Source organism: Pygoscelis adeliae, unplaced genomic scaffold (assembly GCF_000699105.1).
Source record: "Pygoscelis adeliae isolate BGI_AS28 unplaced genomic scaffold, ASM69910v1 Scaffold803, whole genome shotgun sequence".
Taxonomy (NCBI): Eukaryota; Metazoa; Chordata; class Aves; order Sphenisciformes; family Spheniscidae; genus Pygoscelis; species Pygoscelis adeliae.
This window is the reverse complement of record NW_008824537.1, coordinates 133,949-148,124: the sequence shown is the minus strand read 5'-3', so window position 1 is coordinate 148,124 and position 14,176 is coordinate 133,949. Positions and strand designations below refer to the sequence as shown.

Genomic DNA, 14,176 nt, shown 5'->3' with positions numbered 1-14,176 from the left:
CTCAGCCTGAACCTCATTCTTGGAAAGGGAAGATTTCTACGCAAGCTCGGCCTTTCCATGAGTGTTTGTGCTAACGCACTGGACCACTCCCACCCAGCTGGGACTGGGCTCTAGATCCAATTTCGTTTCTCAGGAAATCACACGGGAGATGAGAGGAATGTGTCGGGTCACTTCCAGCTCCAGGCGGGAACCCTGGCTTCTGCAAAAGCAGCCCTAGGAGAGAAAAAAAGCAGCCCTAGGAGAGAAAAAAAAAAAAAACCCATCGGCAAGGGCATGTCTGTCCTTCCAGCAGCTCCCTGGAGAGGTGCCTAACATGGAGACGCACCACCAGGACCTACCATCCAACACCAAGCCGGCTCTGCAGGCCACCACGCTCCGGACTCGGCAGGCAGGAGCCGCATCCAGCAGCGCTCGCCCCTCGCCCCACAGGCGCCCAGACGCTGACCCACATGCGGCGCTGCAGGCATTGCTTAAGGGACCGCTCAACTCCCAAACAAAACAGCCTCCGGCTTCCAGCCTTTACCCACCTCGCCGGGGGCAGCAGCACCCCGCGGGAGGGCCTGGGAGAAGGCTGGGGTTGAGAGGTCACACCGTCATCCCCAACACACGGCAAATGTCTCCCACTCATCACCGCTGAGGCAGCGAGGCTGTAAATACGCTCCTGCAGACGCAGCGAATAGAGCAAGCATAACTCACTTCACCCCCCTCCCCTTCTCCCCAAAACAAAACACACACCCAGAAACAGAAGGAAACCAGTCAGGAAAAACCCGACAGTAATTCAACAACTATTTCAAGCGTTTTCATTCCCAGGAGGAGGCTGCTCTGCCCTCTGCCACATGCCCCCTGCCTTACCGGAGCAGCCCGGCGCCCCTTCGCGACCCTGTGCCAGGTGCCAGTGGGCCAGCCTGCCAGGGCCATTCTCTCCTCATTTAACACTGTGCGCATCTCAGCTGGCATTTCAGTGCGAAGGCAATGCCAGATTTCTCTCTGCTGAGCCAATGCACTTGGAAATGCATGACGACTTCAGCAGATTAATTGGAAACACAGCCTGGGTGTTGCAATCCCAGGAATGACTCCAATTTCAGGAACAAATGTTTTCATCTCTAACTGGGAGCAGTCACCCAAGTGGAAGGGCGCATTTTTGTTGCTGTAGCTCACTCCTCCCCTGGTGCGCGGGCAGGGGGAAGAGCGCTGCATCTCACCCCGACGGGGCTGCTGCGCTGGCGCTTGCGTCACCAGGGAGCTGCTGCTGCAGGGATTCCTCATGCTCCCAGCCGGCACCAGAGAGGGAGAGCCCGAGGTTTTCCTACATCGATCTCCTTTTGCAGCACTGCGTCATTCCTGCATTCCTGACGGGGTCTGCAGCCTCCTCTGCCAACAGCAAGAGGTGGGAGAACAGGAGGGGACATGGGGGTCCCCTGCTGCAAGTCATCAGCTCCCCAGGGATGGCCGTGGGGCCAGCGGAGCCAGCACTGCAGCTCTAGAGATCAGTGCCTAGCTATTCTGCAAGGTCCCGCTGCAAATCCACACACATCACGACGGCAATATTTCCAGCTCTTGCACAGGTGGTTTCCCAAAAGACTACTGCCCCTACCCAAAGCCCCAGGAGGACCAGCTCCACTGCTCCCTCCATCAAGGCTGGAAAAGATGTCCTTTCACTGCATGACTCTTGCATCTTCCATACTCACACATGGAAACTCTCACCCCAAAGAGTCCCAAACTTTGCTTCTGCTGAAGGACATGGGCTTCGAGAGCTCAAGGATTCAATTTCTGTGCCCGCAATATCTGGAGGTAACTCTTCCGCTCTACATCCAACGGGCGGTGACAGCCCAGGCCACCGCGCCACACACACCTCAGCAGTGCTGGAGGAGATGCTGATGGCCAGCTCAACTCAGCTCCCCAAAGTCAAGTCCAGCAGTTTGAGGAAGAAGGGACCTATTCCCACAGCAAAGGTCCCGGACTGAACTTGCCAGAGGCTGAAGATAAATCCCCGTAAGACCATTCGCTCCATCTAGTGGCAAGCCATTCCCATGCTTCCATATTATTTCCCCCCCCGGTACAGCAACAACTCTTCCCTTTCCAGGAGTTTCAACATCAGCTGCCATTTCTTTGCTCAGCCGTGTTTGCTGCCAACCTCCTATGCTCTCTTAGGTGGTCTCTCTGCAGCCATCACAACTCTTGATGTTCTCCTTTGCTGCCAAAACCAAAAAGCTCTTCCACGGCTCGGCAGCTGTGCAGCAGCTTCCCCGCTCCCGAAGCTTAAGGTGATAAGGGAAGGAGAAAAGCTGGTCTATCTACCCTCAGAGCCCTGGCAGGGAAGTCTGCTCTGATATCCTGCTGCCAGGGCTCCTGCAACCCAAGAAAAACTGTGTGGGCTGTGGAAAGGGCATGTAGCTGCTGCTGGAGAAAAAAAAAATGGCAAGCTGGGAGCCAAGGGACAGGCTCAGGGAGCCGCCAGCTCGCTCGGCTCCGGCAAGCCTGCACATGTGGGTCAGCAAGCACCCAAAAGGGAAGGAGGGACTGGCTCCGGAGGTGCTGCGGCTGCTTTTACCGATCCCCGGCTCTGCTGCAGACAGACATGGAGCAATGCCTGGGTAAATTCCTGATTTGGCAGAGCTGCAGCAGGAGACTCTCCTACAGCGAGCGGCAGGGGTCTGGAGCTAACAGCGAGCAAGCACAGCCCCTGCCTTGCACAGCCTAGACGGAGGCCATGATTTCAGCTAGATAAAAAGTATTTTAATCTTCCCAGATAAATCAGCTCCTGCAGGCCTCATTTCTGCCAGCTTCACCTCCTCTCCCAGCTGTTTGGCCTCCCCTTTCAGCAAAGCCCTGCCAGAGCTGAAGCCTGACCCAGGAGTGGGTGCATCCAGCGGCACAGACAGCCCTGAGCTGCACAAACCCTTCCTGCAACCCCCCTGCCCTGCTCCAGGCTTAAATCCACCAACCCCAGCCCCAAATCCAACTCCCTTCTTAGTCTGTGCCTCGTAGAGCTCTTTTTTTCTGCATGAAAGCCACAACTCCCAGGCAGACCTTTGGGTTGTGATTTCTATTCCCAGCCATAAAGTTCCTAACCCTTTCCTTATTCAGTGAAATAAGAATTTCTAGACACGGAGGAGCGGCAAACACCACCTCTCACTAAGGCACCACCGTTTCCTGCTCGTGACTGTACGCACTGTGCGGTGCCACTCGCTGCTCTCACCCAGGTCTCCTGCTTCCCATGTCAGCCACGGCAATTTCAGCACACTCTTCAATTAAGACTCTTGAAGACGACATGTCAAATGGCTTCCTAAAACACAAATCTGCTGGAAACTATTCACCCGTGACCAAACCCTTGCCTCACAGTCACCTAAGTCATAGCCTTTCTGCCATTAATTTAGATATTCTGACAAAATAAAACCACCAGGTTTTGTAGTGAGATGCCACTTACAGAGCTTTGCTCATCCCAGAGCCTGCTGAGAGATCTTTATTTGGGGTATCCCTATCTCTCCAACCGGGAAATCTGTATGCTAATGCTAAGTACATCAGAAAAGCAACCAGCGGCGTGCAACTGGGAACCTCTCTTCTGAACTGGGCTATCAGTATCAGACTGGTGGGTAGGTGGGTGAGCTCTGGCAAAGTCTCATCTCTCATTCCAGGGTCAGGAATGCGCAAGAGCTGCTGCGAAGAGATGAACAAGGAAGCCACGTGGACAGAGGGGAAAGCTGCGGGGTTTTGCAAGGATCTCCTCTAGCAGGCAGCACTGTTGGGAGGCCTCCCCCACTGAGCCAGAAGATAAGACAGCAGAAGGGAGGACATGCAGATTTGTGCAGATACAGCACACACCCAAGCTCAGACCAGGCCTAACCCACAAATCCTTCCGCAAGTTTCTCTGTCCCACCTCCAGATGTGCCAGCACCCCATCCTACACCCTGCACCCCTCCCAGGCTTCTCCTCAGACACACCCTCCACCTTCTTTGCTCGCTTGGCACATTGTCCCAGACACGTCCGCATGGTGTGAAACGGCCTCTCCGCGCCAGCTTCCCAACCTCTCCAGCAGGGAAGCAGCCAAGCGCTATCACTTGTTCCCATCGCCGTCACAGGCTATCATCCAGTCTGGGCTCCTGCAGAAGAGAGAGTGAACCTCCACCCAACCAGCACAGTTACTCATGAGTAAGCTAGACCCAACAAGACATCACAACCTGACAGCAAGGTCCCACCAAGGGAAAAAAAAAAAAAATCCTCCCAGTTCCTTGATCTTGACAGATCTTTCAAGGGTTCGTCATCACCACTGTTACAAATCCACACCTCAAAACACAAACAAAGAAGGCAGCCAATAAAACTGACAGGAACTGCAAACAAGACTTGTAGATCTTTGGCCAGGGAAGGAGCAGACTCCAGACATTTCCCCAAGGACTCCCTCCTGCTGTGATTTGACGCGAGAAGAGATCAGATGCGGCATTGCTAGGATTGTTCACCGAAGATGGACAGGGCCAACACAGAAACCGCAAGCTAACCCCTGCCTCCAACAGGTCATTGTTTTGGTCCATCAGCCAAAGGAGCTGATGCCTCGAGTCTCCTTTGCTGAGATAATCAACCTGAGCTTCATCATCATCTCTCCCTGCAAGGCAGATCCTACATTTTTGTAGTTTTGAGCCTTTTCCATTGAGTCACTGCCCTTTCTGAAGTCGACAGCACAGTGCTGGCCACAGCATTAAGACCACTCAAGAGTCACGAGCTACAGAGGCGATGACATCTCCTTACTCCTACTTGATGCTTCTTGGCATCACTCAAGAAACACAGACTCGGTGGAGCCTTCAACCCTGTCCAGTTATTTTTGAGGACTCGGAGCACAGCCACCATGGCATTGCCTGAGCGGGACCAGCATCATCTCTCTCCTGACAGCTCAGTTCCTGCTCATGGATATGGATGCTGTTGATCCATGACAAATAAACCTCTGCCAGCAAAACCAGCAAAAAGTACACACAGTCCCGCACGCGTAGGGAGACAGAGGGCAAAGGATGCCCGGTAGAGACGAGCTGCAGGCACATCTTTACTGCTCGGTTGTATCCACATCAGGAGCACTTTGCAGCTACAGACCACCAATACAGTGCCCCTAGTCTTCAAAGTCTAAAGACTAATTTATCCTCCGGAGGAAGAAGGTTAACATTCACCTGCAGTATTTACCAAGATAACAAGAAGCACAGAGCTGATGTCTAGCTCCCCGACTCTCTGCAAGGCTCCTACCTGTCAGTACAGGGTTCCTCAGGTTGCTGCTTGCCCCAGAACTGGGGGTGCATTGCAGCAAGCTCTCTCAGTGACAGATGAGACACAACCACCACCCCCTGCTTGGTTACAACCCACTACTGGTATTTATTTTAATCAGAGTAACCACATGGTGCCACCGAAGTGCCAAAGCATGTCTCAAGAGCCCCTCAATTAGCATGGCAAGCTGGGCGGGGGCAGAAACGGCCTCTGCAGGATATGCTGGGAGGTGTCTGCAGACAGCACACGCAGGGCTGACCACCACAAGAACTCCCCAGCGCCCTTATCTCATCCGGGATATACGTGACGGTCCCCTCACTATTTCCCAGTCAGTCCTGAAAAATAAAACTCTGGAGTCTGACTTCGGGGTAAGATCCAAATCCACCAGCTACAGCTGTGATTCATCTGCCAGAGTCGACATTTCAAGCGCAGACGTCTGAGCTGGCTGCAGAGACACCAGCAATAATCCCGTCATGGACATCCTAAAACGGTGCGGTTTGTCTGCCCCAGCAGCTCTTCCGCCTGTCCGGAGTGCGGCAACATGTGGTTCAGGCTCAGATGTAAATGCCATCACTGCAGACACCTAAAACTCAGGGAGTTAAACCCATCCCACGTGCTGCTCCCAAGAAGCGAGCGGCAGCTCTGTCAGCTGCGCGGATCTGCTCTTCCCCGAATCTAAGTGAAGCCCAGACAACCGGTTCAGCTCCCTTTACAGGAGCCAGAAAGCAGGGTCCCTGAAACGTGTGGTGAAATCCCCTGCGAAGCATTCCCACAGCGGTGAGGCTGCGCCAGTGACGGTTTCATTTGTGCCAATTTCACTTCTCTGAGACACGAGGAGTTTAACAAAGACCCTTCCCGCAATTTAAAGGAACTTTTTAAGGCTCCGTGTTGCGCATGGAGGCTACCCGAGAGCTACTGGAACACTGAACTCATAGCCTAAAGATGACAGCATCCTCCAGGCACGCAAAACCCTGGGGTGTAACAGCACTTTGGGGTCTGAGCAGAAAGATGCTCCGAGCATCTTTGAAAGCTGCAGCCAACTCAACCTGCAGACGACACCAAACTCCGCCTGTTCTCTCTCCCTGAGCACCCCCAGATTTTGGGGCACGTCACAGCCCTACGCGTGATTTTCTAGCGCAAAACCAGGTCTGGTGCTGGTCCGGCAAGCGCCGAACACCCGCCTGGCTCAGCTGTACCACCCCGGCAGGACAGGCACAGCCATGAGGCGGGTGTTTGCAGGTGCTCCGTGTCCGTACAGGTGTATGACTTGGATGTTTGCCTTCCTGGGTGTTTATCTCCGGGCTGTGTCTGCACACAAACTTATCTCCGAGGGGAGGGGTGTGTTGCTCCTGCACACACTTATCTCGAGGGATGTGGGCCTTCCTCCAAGGCAAACGCCGCATGGGTGAGCTTACCCGCAGGTCCCGCGGCTTGGTACCCACGCCGGCCTCGGCTCCCCGGCTGCTATCAGCAGTGTTGGGGCCTGCAGGAACGCTCCTGCTCCTCTCCATCCCTCCTGCCCTCTCCCCAGCTCAGCCCCAGTCCCCTTTTTACCACCCAAGCAGGTGGCACTGGAAAATGCAGCAGCTTTTACAAGGAGAGGAAGGGAGTGAGACATGGGAAGGGCAGAGCAGGGAGGAAGGAGGGATGGTGGGATCTTAACAGAGGAGCGCTGATCCCATCTGGACGCGTTTGGGGTCTCCCCACAACTTCTCTTGACAGAACAATCTCAGGAAGAGCCCCATTTCTATGTAAATGCCTCATCTCTTCATCACCTCCAGTTCACAGAGGGGACAATTAACTCAATCGTTCCTAACCTTCATCTGATGTGGCCAAACCCCCCGGAGAAACCTCCCAGCACGTCCTCACCACTGGACCTGTCCGGGCCAAGGTCTGCCTGCTGCAGTCCAAGGCCATCACCTGTCCTGGGAAGGGAATAACTTGCTCTCACATCACCGCAGCATCATTTGGAGTCTCCTGGGCATGCACTGGCACTGCTTGGCTTCACAGGGTCCAGCCCTACCACACGTGCTCTGTGGTCCCTCTGGCACTTCTCAAGCGCTCCACAACTTTCCAAAACACCCAGAACAAGCTGTGGCAGAGGCTCCTGCAGCACAGTGGGGGGAAGGATGGCTCCGAGCCTCCCAGACAGCCCCCTCGGCAGTGCCCCGGGACGTTTGGTTTTTTCACAACACCAGGATATTGAGTCACGGTCAGCCTCCCCGTAGCCTGCGCTCGCCCATGCAATCGCCCAGCTGCTGGGGCACGCGTCAGCGCTCATCTTACCCAGAACACGGCTCCGTCTTCAGGCTCCCCCTGCGCACACTCGACCCTCTCCCTGGGCTCAGTGGCTCTGAACCTGCCGAAACAGGGAAGCTGGGAAACTCCTCTTCTGGCAGAGCTCCTGAGCAAACACTGCTTGTGTATTCATTGCCTCAGATCTACCTGGACTCCTCTAATTTGCCCAAGAGCCCTTGGCCTCTTACGCCCGCAAGTTCAGCTGTCACGGGCTGTGGGAAACCTCAGCTTTGGAAATGCTGCATTTACAGTGATGCAACTTGGGAGACATTCGTCATCTGAAGTTGTTTTTAAGGGGGTGAGGTAGATTAACCAGCCTGGTTTAGGAATTGACCCTTGATGCAGACGGCGGTGGCCAACAGCCCGCGCTGCAGCCTACAGGAGTTGTAACCCTACCTCCCTTCCTCTCCCTCCCCCACTGCCCCGGTCCCTTTGCTCACACAGTTCCTGCAATTCCTGGCCCTCGGCTTCGATGCGTTGCACAGCTTCCGCCACCATCTGGGCTCCATTTAGGGGAGCTGATGTTTTTCACAGGGCTGTAATCTAAACTTTGGTATTGAGTTTACATCTTGCATACCAGCGTCTCACCACTGAGCCTGGCCACGCAGAAGGGGTGTCTCGGCTACCAGGCTCTGTCCTACCACAGGAGGATGCGGCATGTCAGCAGCTCCGTGTACCTGGGAATCACGCTGCCATGAATGCGGAAGACAGACTGAGAACCGGGGATCCATATGCACAGACTGCCTACAGATCCAGTGAGGCACTGACCCTGCCGGTAGGCGTGAGCTGGGAGATCCCAGCAAGCTGGGAATCAGGTCAGCTTCCCCTGGGAGCCTGGAGAGGCTACAGATGGGAGTCAAAGCCCTAAATCAGCATTATCCAGGCTCCATCTCTAGCAGCAGGAAATTCTCCTAATTTTTGGCCTTAAACCCTACCCTTATCTCCATCCAGACACTGCAGAGTCTTTCAGAAGTGTCAGGTCCTGCAAGCGGTGATGGAGGTTGCTCTTTGGAGGAGGGCTTCTTTTGTGGAGGCAGGGAACGGACACCAAGAGCCATTGGGAGCAGACAAACGTCCAGTGTAGCATCACAGGCCTGCTGCTGCTCTGCTTGACCCAGACCAAGCAGATAAAGCCTTGGAAGCCAAGTTCTACCTCTATCTGCCCCAGCAGCAATCCCAGACTGCCCACAGGCTGCTGCGCGAGCCCCTGCAAGCCAGGCCTGTGGAGCAGGCAAGGAAGATGAGACGCAAAGGGACGGTCCCTTCCCACCACCATCTCTGACCAGATAGCAAATGGACAACCCAGAGCATGGCTCCCAACCTCTTCTGAAGCAAAGTTTGATTATAAACTTGGCCGAGTTAAAGAGGTTTGAAAAACCACGTGTGTCCCCCAGTTATGCATCACATCAGATCATGCTATGAGCAAGTCAGTTGTGTTAAAGCAAACAACACATCACCTACCTCTTCACTGGGAGATGGGGGTTGGACATCCCCTTGCTACTGCCACCTCCCTAGCACCCTGCCTCCTCTCCCCATCACGATTTCTCGCCTCCCATACCATAGGTTCCTCAGCTTTGTCCCTACAGCCCTAGCCAGACAGCAGGAGTCCAGGCTCGTGCTGAGCTCCTGTGGGTCCCAAGTCTCACTTGTCGAGGCAGCTGGACCCATGCACCATCTCTAAGGGCTGGAGCTTATGGAGGAGGAGAGCAGATATCCATTTTATGTTATCTCTGCTAGCCAACTGGGAAACCAAGTATTGCAAGGGCTGTTCTGGGTGGAGAAGAGGAGGAGTACACTTGGGAAAGCCTGGGGAGCTGGAGATGGGAGCACAGGAAGCAGAGCAAGGGCAGGGATGCGCAGTGGCTTCTGCATTGCCCGGTCCATCACTGCTTGCGTTCAAAGCGCACCACAGATGCAATCAGACCAAGCAAGCCACAAGCTGCTGTGCTGTTTAGAGAAGGAAGTGGTCGCTGCTGGGCCAGGGCCCAGAGCCAGGGGTCTTTCAGCAGCACCGCTGAGTTTGTAGGCACCTGCTCTCACAGGAGGATATACTGCAGAGGTGAGACGTGTTGGATGTTTCGGGCAGCAAGACCTACACTCCCAGGAGCGCTCTAGGACACCTAGTTAGAATGGGCTACTACTAGACTGCTCTCCACCCTCTTAGGCTCCTGCTCCAGCATATACTAAACAGACACCAAAATGCACAAAGAGTCTTCAGCACCGAGCTGCTCAAAGCTCTCCTTTCCCAGACCAGTGCCCTATTAAACATTAGCGTCTCGCGTCTCATATCCACCTATTCCCTATGAACTGACAGCAGAGTCAATCAGCCAGGTTGTGACAGGATGATGGTCCCACCACACGGTTCAACAAGGCTCCTGACCCAGCTCCAGGCAGGCAGGGCTGCCTGCAAGCAGGCGATGACCGGCCACTGTCCCAACACGGGATGCTGGAGCTGCGAGCAAATGAGGGCAGCACACAGAAACCCCAGCTGCACACAGGCCCCCGCCGTGGAAGCTCACAGGAGAGAAAAGCCAGCTTAAAAGCCAAAGAACGCAGGCAAGGTGCTGCATTTGCACAGGGGCTGGCACAACAGCTCCTCTACGAGACACCGGCCCGGCTCTCCAGCCCCCACAGTTATTTATGAACTGCGAGGGCTTGCAGCCACAGCACCGCCCTCCAGCCCTCTTGCCAACACACTTTGCCAATGGGCACAATCATTTTTGCAAGAGCGCTCTAGCAGATCGGCTGGTCCGAGCGCCACTGGGGCAGCAGCAGCCCCCAGGCACCTCCCCGCACCCCAGGCCCCCGCCTGCCCCCCGACACGTCCGCACCAGCCTTCCTCCACCCTCCTCCGCCAGCTGCAAGGTGGGCAGAGCCCCAGCCAGCATCCAGAGGGGCGGCTCTGCTATCCCGCCAGGCAGCCAAGATGGCTCGATCCCAGCAATCCACGAGGCTCAGCCAAAACCAAAAAATAATGTTTTCATACTTTGACTTTTCAGGCAGGATTTAGTCATTTGTGGACACGAGGGCTTGGCAGGACCGCGCTGCCTCCACTTACCTACTCCAGTAAGCAGCTGTTTGTGACGGCAGAGCCTTGAAGATGGAAGGAGTGAGAAGACTTGTGATTTAATCCAGGTGAATTATTCCTGCTCCCTTTATGGAGCATCCAGCTGATGAGAAAGGGGGGGATTCAGCACCCACGCACGCCCATTCAGCACCCGGTGCATGGCCAGGGACGGACCCGCCGCACAAGTCAAGGCGTCGCAACGCAACCAACCTCCAATGGCTTCGCAATGAGCTGCTTGGACAAATCCAGCAGGGACTTTTACCCCGTCTACCTAATGGCTAAAAAATTAGTTACAGGCAGAAAAGCCAAACCCTCTCTGAGTACACTTGCTTTAAAGAGGCAGAGTGGCTGAGACCTGGTCTGTCATACTAGAAAAGCAGGTTCCAGCCCTGGCTTTGTAAGGGTTGTACAAGCCCTGTTTGCTTACCCCCGCACTGGGGCACTCAAGAGTCCGCCCGACACGGGCAGGGAGACCAGAAGTTAAGCGGTAATCGATACAGGCTCGTGGTGGCTAGCTGGGGGTATCCCTCAGAAATCCTCCGTGCAATGGGTCCAAGGGTTTGGCCCCAAACTGCCCCAGCCCGGGCCTGACGGGCAGGTTACAGAGCCAGCCTAATGCACATGAAGCTTTCAGAAAGGCTGAGAAAATTCAGTTTTAAAAAGAAACTGCGTTGGCTGAGGAGTCGGTGCTGCTGTGTCCCCCTGCCCTGGCTTTCCCCTCTCTAGCACCACGTGCCACCTTTGTGCTCTCCTCCTCCAGGCTGTAGCTCTTCAGGCTCAGAGCAAGACCGCCCCATGTCTCGGGAGCCAGTCTTTGTGGTCGCAATAGCGAGGTTTGCCTCCCTACCCCCCTTTCAAGACCCCTCTCCCACCAAGTCCCTGGGTCCACCCATCCCATGCTGGAAACCGAAGCATGGAAGAAGAGCCTCCTGCTGATGACCGAGCTTGATGTGCCACCTCCATGCCAGACAAAGATACAGATAATAGCCAAGCTCACCATGCACACCATGGCTGTCCCATCTCAGCGTCCTGCAGACCCTCTCCGAAATTCTGTATTTAAGGTGGAAAGGGTCTCTGGGTTATTCTCCCCAACCCAAGATACGCAGCCCTGCATCTCCCCACTCTACTTGAGCTCCCAGGCCAGGTCACAAGCACAGCCGGCTGCCTCCAAGCTCCGGAGAAGAAAGGGATGCAGTTTATCCATCGGGGTTTGCAGGAAAGAACTCGTGGAACTAAGGAAACAGTTTCTGCCATGATGCAACCTTATTCTGCCACCACTGTTACAAGCACCTGTTTGGTTCCTCACCCAGGACCTTACCTTAGTCCTAAAATCACCTTCCAAGCATCCCAAGAGCCTTGGCCATCACTGCTTCAGAGTAAGCCCAGCTCCAAGGAGCGCTAGGGAAGTCACCGCCAAGGCAGGAGACCTTGCTGACAACCCACAATCCTCTGTACACCTCAATACACTCTGCTGGGGCTACAAGCCCGGCTCTGAGCAGCCAGGACAGCCTACAGATCTTCTACAGAGGAGTCGAAGTGCCAAGAGCCCTTGCACTCAGGAGCCAAGGTCTGCTTTAATCTCCTAATTCTTCTTATCAAGTCAACAGTAAGGTGTGCAACTGGTACCATGCAAAGGGCAGAGCCATCTTCACCTTCCAAGGCCTGGCCCACTGGAAAGGATGAACTTCTGTCTCGCAAACATGTCTTCAATGCCTTGCAGGACCAAAGCCACCAAGCCACCACGTCTCTCTCTTGGTGTCAACACACGGCCTTGGGCATGGGATGAGACAAACTGGGAAGGCAGGTTACAAACACACGAAGGAACCTCCACCAACAGCTCCAGTTTGCAAGAGTGCGGTGGCTCCCAGCATCGCAACAGGCAAATGCTTTATCCAGCTGCAGAGCCAAACCACTCTGCAGCGTCTGTGGAGGGTGCAGAGATGGGCAGGCTCTGCAGCACATATTCTCTGAAGAATTAAAAAAAAAAAAAGGGAAATTGCAAGAAGCTACAAGGAGTTTGCCACCACTGTGTCACATGTCTAAGCCTGCTTCTTCTTCTGATGAGCTCTGACGACGGGAGGACACGAGCTGGGAGAAGGACTAGGCTGCAGGAGGGCGGGCAAGGCTCACCACGTGCCGGCACTTCCTCCAAACCCCTAAACAACGTCAGATCTGTTGACGAGACCTTCATTACGGTTAGACAGGGTGCCTCTCTTAAAGAAGATAAACCAAGTCTAATCTAGAGTGCCAGAAGATGGGACAGCAGGAGGAGGGGGGAAAGGGTGAAAAAACTGTCCTGTTCATCTCAGCAAAATATTAGCTCTGGTGCAACTCCCCACCTTAGTGTCAGATTAAAACTTTTCAGGCACGAGCCCAAGGCTTATCTGCTGCTCCCCTCCCTTCTCCCACATTTCTGTTATTAAACCAACTAACACTGCTTATCTACAAATCCTGCCTCCTAAACCAGCGAAGCCACAAGTTCCTGCAGTGTTGACACTCTGCCGTGTCCCTTTGCTTAAGTGGAGAGCCCAAGGGGATGCCAACAGTTCGCTCCCCACGAACCACGCACCGTCCATCTTCAAAGCTTATACACTACGTGGGTCCCACCACACGAGCAGCCAGCATCCGCATTTTCACGGGGTGATCAAACCACTCAAAGCATCCCAAAGGGCAAATTTTCGCAGGAGCCTATAGCAAAGCCGGCATGGAGCAAGTCTTCAAGGAAAGGGAGTTATTCCAGAGTTGTGCTTCATAACCGAGCGTGGGATAAAGCTTGGAGAGGCACGCAGAATTCACCCAGGCAGCGCACGGATCAGCAACAAACCCATTAAGCCCTGGCCACTGGCAAGAGAAGTTCTTCGCCGAGGAGCCTCTGTGCCCTCCAGGCAGACTCCACACAGCAGTTGTACAGCTGTCCCGAATTTGAAAGACAGATAAGGCTCAAATGATTCATTCAGCGTAAACCTTTATTTGTTCTTGCTTACCCAGAAGGAGCCAGCAGCTGCTAATGCTAAACTGGGCCAGCTCCCAAGCGCAGACAAAGGCCTGCAAAAATGGGTTTAAGGAGGAACTGATTGTTCAAAAAGCAATCCTGGAAGAGGGAGTTAGAAAGAGGGAGTGCAGTACAGCACAAGAGGAAGAGGAAGCCAGAGAGCACCTAAAAATAAATTTTAAAAAAAGCAGTCAGGCACAGGACAAAGGCCTCGTCTGCACGTGACCGTTACCCACAGTGTAGGCAGGATGTGAACTTGGTACACAACACTCACTCCCCAGCAACCCCACGTACAGAGCCTCAACCACCTCGCAGCACACAGCAAAAGCCACGGCCAGCACCTTTCGCCCCCAGGACGGGCTCATTTCTCCTGTGCCATAAATCCCTCAGGTGCAGGATGCTGCTCCTGCCCATGCCCTAACCCCAGCACACAGTGCCTGATCCTCTCCTGGGTGGAAATCCATCTAAGCCCAGCAAAGCTGGCATCAGACAGCTTCAACAATAGTTTGAAAAAGTTAAAGGAATTTAAATGAAGTCTGGAAAACAAGATCTCTTCCCAAACACACTGTCAAAAATAG

The 14,176-nt window shown here is 54.3% G+C and overlaps 1 protein-coding gene across 1 annotated transcript in view; it reads right to left on the bottom strand.

Annotated features, from left to right (window-relative positions):
- Positions 1 to 14,176, bottom strand: part of HDAC7 (histone deacetylase 7) — a 47,329-nt gene that overhangs the window by 32,398 nt on the left and 755 nt on the right. The gene's annotated exons all lie outside the window — the stretch shown is intronic.